Source organism: Solanum stenotomum, chromosome 2, assembly GCF_019186545.1.
Source record: "Solanum stenotomum isolate F172 chromosome 2, ASM1918654v1, whole genome shotgun sequence".
NCBI lineage: Eukaryota > Viridiplantae > Streptophyta > Magnoliopsida > Solanales > Solanaceae > Solanum > Solanum stenotomum.
This window is the reverse complement of record NC_064283.1, coordinates 3,098,283-3,104,007: the sequence shown is the minus strand read 5'-3', so window position 1 is coordinate 3,104,007 and position 5,725 is coordinate 3,098,283.

The window sequence follows — 5,725 nt, the reverse complement described above, 5'->3', positions numbered from 1 at the left end:
ACTTTTCAATGCAATAAGAAATGTTAAAGATGAAATTCAACTAGATTTAAATTTTAACAAAAATCAAAATACAATAGAATCATATTTCACTAAATTGTCTTAGATATATTTATACTTTTAAAAAATTATTAATTTATAATATTGATTGGACTATATATTTATATAGGGATTTTTTGAAAATATATTATCTTATTAAAAATATGTGATTTTTTTTCCATTGGCCCTAGTCAAAACTGAAAAAAGTATTATTTTAAAGAAATTATTAATTTTACTGAATATTGATTTAGCGAGATTTTACTATACTAAACATTTCTAATATCTTGTCATAATTATAACAAGCCCTTGGGATTTTCTTGGATAAACATAGTGTATTCAAGTAGACAATTTACTAATAAGGAAATCACAATTAACATTTAATGAGCTTTGAGTTTTATATATGTTACTCCCTCTGTTTAAAAAAGAATGATTTTTTTTTTTTTTGGCTACATTTTAACTTTAATTTTTCGCGTGGCATATTTAAGGCTACAAGATTAAAGAGTATTTTGATATATTTGACATAACTTTAATTTAAAACCACAAGATTAAAACGTCTTATTTCTTTTCTTAAACTCCGTTTCAAGCCAAACTAGGTCATTTTTTTAAACGGAGATAATAGTATAAATATTCTAATAGCTATAATAAGTAAAAATGATTGTTATCAATAGATGTGTAATCTGATCACAAGTAAGATTGGTGGAGAGTTTTGTGTTTACGAGCTCACGCATACTTCATTATCATTCAACTAAGTAGAGACTGAGGCCCCTTGAGATCCACGTTCACTGCCTATTATACTGGACTTTTGATCAGATATATTACTTTTGTCAAATTGAAATTGACATCACTGCATTGTACTTAAACAGTTGACCGCAGTTCGAAGGCACTTGTTTAACTTTTTATATATATTTTTATCAGAAATGATATAGAATAAAAAATGGAATAATCAATATCTTAGCGTAGATAGGAGGTTTCTTTCGAAATCCTCAAGCATAGTAAATCAAACAAGTAGTGATAAGAACAAATTTATCTAAATTAACATTCACATATTCAAGCACGTTTTATATACCATCTTAAGTACAAAAAACAAAAGAAAAACACGAGTCATGTAAAATTAGTTTGATGTAATATTCATACCTTTGGAGTACGTACACAAATATACTCCTACAGTTTAATGTGAAAGTCGGTCAATCATGATCTTTATTTGACACAAATTTAAATTAATTAAATTTATAAATTTGAAATACTAGATCATTAAAAAAAATTAACGTTATGTCAATTTTTTTTATTGGTATGTTTTGTTTCCCTTTTATCAATACTTGGTTAGTTTTGGTGGTCATTATGGGTCACACAAAAAATGGAAAATTATGGCATGAGCCACGAGCTACTGTTATTTAGTCATCTATCAATTGTAAAGATGTTTCCAAATGATGATAACCAAAGATTATCATTGTAACTTTTAGAACATGCTAAAATCAGTTGACTGATTTCCAAAATCACCGGTGCAAACCTACTTATTTCACTCCGACTCATATTTCGTCCTTAATCAAAAGTCTTCGGTTTAATTTTTTTTTTGCTAGAAAACATTTCCCCCCTAAAATGTGTGTTACACACTGTGCTAGTGTCGGTAAGATGAGCCCATATTTTTGTAACCTGTCTAACCCGCTCATATTTTAATGGATTGGAAGAGTGATTTTTTAAATTGGTAAAATATGGGTTGATACCTATGTTCAACCCATAAAATATGGATAAAGTATGAATTAGTCAAATGGTTAAATTTCTAACTTTTATTCACTATAAATTCATGATATCACTAAAAATATCGTAATTTCTCTTGTTTTTTATGTTCTTCTATAGAACTAATTATTTTTCACTATAATTGAAAAGGTGAAGTCTTTGGCCCTCCAAAAATATAGATTTTAAATGTAATTTCTTTTGTTACTTATAATTATATTTTTTTACTTGTTTAATTTTATATTGGATAATAAATAATAGTGTAAAATAGCAAATCATGTATTAGTATTGACATTGCTTAAAGTGCATTAAGCATGTTTTAGTCCTAAAATGCAAATATTCATTTACTTTGAAATTAAAAATATTTTCCCCTTGTTATTACATAATTTTATTTTATATTGAAAAGTTATACGATTTTTTTTTTTACTTTTATGATACAATAAAACTAAATGAAGCATTTTCAACATTTTTCATCTAAAAAAAGACTAAAATATTTTCTCCATGTTGAATTCTTAAGTAGAGTACTATTTACTCATGAAAAGATGGATAAACTAGTATTTTACCCAATCCATTTTTACCCATATCAAATATGGGCGGGTTGAATTATTACCCATTTTATGTTGACCACCCGCCCATTTGCCACCACTACACTACACTGTGCATATAAATCTGAATCAGTCAGACCTCTAATGTGAATATTATATAAAAATAATAATAATATATCCAGTCACAATCTAGTAGGAGTGGAGCTAAGGGCATAAGTTAATTATATTCATCAATCCGAACTTTCTTCATAAAAAAATACTACATGGATATATAAAGTAAAAATTATTTTTCATGCATATAAAGCACAACTTGATGTGCTAAGTTTTAGCTATGCATAGAGTCCGGAGATCATGGCAAGACCACAAGGGTACATTTTTGTAAAATGTCGTTTTCCTAGCTTAAAATTATGATTTCCTGATCATATGACAATAACTTTACCAGTTACGTCAATACTCTCTTTCCATATATATTATAGATATTGATTTTTTCTAGTTCTTTTGAAGTGTTTTTCTTGGAGTATATGTGTTTTGAATTTTTTTAATTGCAATCTAGTATTTGAACTTTTGAGTCTCTATGAGTATACTATATATAATGCTAAAAGCTTTTCATGATAGTTTTATATATAGTAAAAAATTAAACTAGTGGTGCATATATTTTGTATAGCTTGCACCATTAGTTAGTGCTCTCATGATTTGTGATTGTTTTGATGTTAGCGGCGCATTTTTTATGCATATTATCTACCACTATTTTATTCCACATGCAACTTTTCACAAAATTTACTTGACAATCTCTTACGTTCACCTTATCTTGTTTGGACAATAATATTACATGTGATGTAAGAAAAAAAAAACGTGTGGTTTTATCATATGGCATCTACAAAGAATTTAACTATATATATGCAAATATTATTAAAAATATATAATATTCTAGCTATAGATTATTTTTGTTTAATCTTTAAAATTATCATATCAGACTTGATTATAATGAGTTACGTATTATAAACAAAAGAGTTGAGCTTAAATTTTTAAAAGTACTGATTAAAACAATTTGGATTTACCAAATGCACACCACTTACCCATCACTTTCTTGCTCTTACTGATTGTTTGGTATGAAGGATAAAAGATGAGTAGTAATTTTGCTATAACATATAAAATTATTTTATTTTATATTTAAATTAATTTGTATTGCGAGTACTTAATGATGGGATAAGTTTTTTTTTTATATATATAATGAATAATTAATCTCACAGTAAAATATTATAAATTTATAAAGTAACTTTATCTATTTCATAATGTTTGCCCTGTCTAAGCAGATATGAAAAAAAATACTATGGACATGACAATATATAGGACCAACCACCTTGAACCTATTTGACGACATGATCAGGACTTCCTTTTGACTAATGGAAATGACAGTTAGCAAATAATTAATTTGGAAAATTTGTGTATAAAAAATGACTTTATATTTAGCCCCTAAAAAGTCTATAAATTTACAAAGTCAATAGATTAAAAGTAAGTTAGAATACGCGACAACGTTAAATTTCATTTAGATATTTAAATTACTATTTGTTTTGATTTTATATTTGAATGATTTTTTTCTTAATATTGACTCTAATATAATGTGTTTTTGAGAATATACATAAAAGCTTTTAAAAAATTAATCAACTTATAATTCAAATATTCATATAAAATTTACCTGTAATTTTAAAAAAATTATCTGTATACTCCACTACATTTAAAGTCATTTTCCTCATACGTGCAACATAAAAGGTAGATAGGCTTATGCTCACTCAAATAAAAATTCTTACATTTATAATATCTATTTTTCACATTTACAAATGCTAGTGCGACTAAATTTTATTATGGCTTTCAATTTTTTTCTTTTAGTTTATCGTTACTTGGTAGAGACTTTTGTGACTATAAAATTAGTTTTTTAATAAAATATTTACAAATATTTAACGTATTTTTTATATGTATCATATACGAAATAAACAAAAGCTATTGCTTTACTTGAACATGTAGCTACATTTACCCATGTAATGAGTAAAAAATGAATTAAATCAATAAAATAAATTAATACATATATATATATATATATATATATATTTTATTTTTTTTTATATTAAAAATCAATTCAAATTGAAACCAAATCATGAACATCCTAATTACAGACTAACGAGTGAGGGTGGGGTGAAATAAAATAGTTTAAAATGGAAAAGGACAAGGAAGATAGAGTCTTCTGTGGATAAGATCGTTATTTTCTTAATTAGAGATTTCAACTCTTTTTATTAAATAGAGTCTTAAGTGATACACATTCAAAATAGTTCAACTTTAATATAAATTCTATACATCAAATAAAAAATTACAACAAATGAAATTTTATATAAACATATATTTAAAATAATCGAACAGCACATATGAAAATCAAATCGCAACGCATGGGAAGAAGTGAGAATAATGGGAGATTTTATGTTTTAGGGATTTGAGAAGCCGACAGTATAATTGAGGTTGTCGGGTTAGCGTGGGAAGCAATTTGTGGGTCCCCCTTTTCACCTCCACTCATCCTTTCTTATCAAATCGGTGCTCACTACAACTCACCAAATATTATTCGTAACATGAAAAATAACACAATCTATTATATTGGAATTATAAACTGTTAATCGAACACTAGAGAAAATCGAGGGTCAAAATTAATGGATACTTTCACATTTTTTTTTTAATCTAAACTTAACAGATTTGAGTATGTCAAAAAAAGATAAATAAATTTAGGAAACCAACAAATCGCCTCACTTAAGATGAAGGACGTCTACTAATTTCATTAATACATAAATAATTCACCTCCTAACGATACCAATATTGTGTGAAAAGTTTAGTGGGAGTGGCAGGCGAAAAAGGACATTTGACAACTCTTGGTTAGTCCTATGTTTAATGAATGAGCAAAAGAGTTCAATATTTAGTGTTCAGTTTTCTTAAAATTGTAGCCAGTCTCTAATCTCTATGTGTCTGTTTGTTTCAGAATTAGAGATAGTTACAAACAAAAACCTGTGCTTTAATCCCAGAAATAGTACTACAAAATCAGTCACTTATCTGATGTGATCTCCCTCTGCTCACTTCTGTTTTTTTTACGCATTGTCGTTTTCATCTCTTTATATAAGACACAAATTACTGACTCAACCTCTTTTTCTCCCCTTATTTGTGAAAATATATGATATTTATCTTTATTAAAAATCTTACCTATGTATATTGGTTAGCCTCTAGGCAAATAGCTTTTTTGTGAGACATAAGTTTATATTTTCACATCATAATATACTATAAGTTATGTCTTATGCCTTTAAAGAACTTATATCTTGTGAGACATAGATTCAATTGCAAAAGGCAAACATTAAAGATTGACCCGTTTGAAGGACAAACGG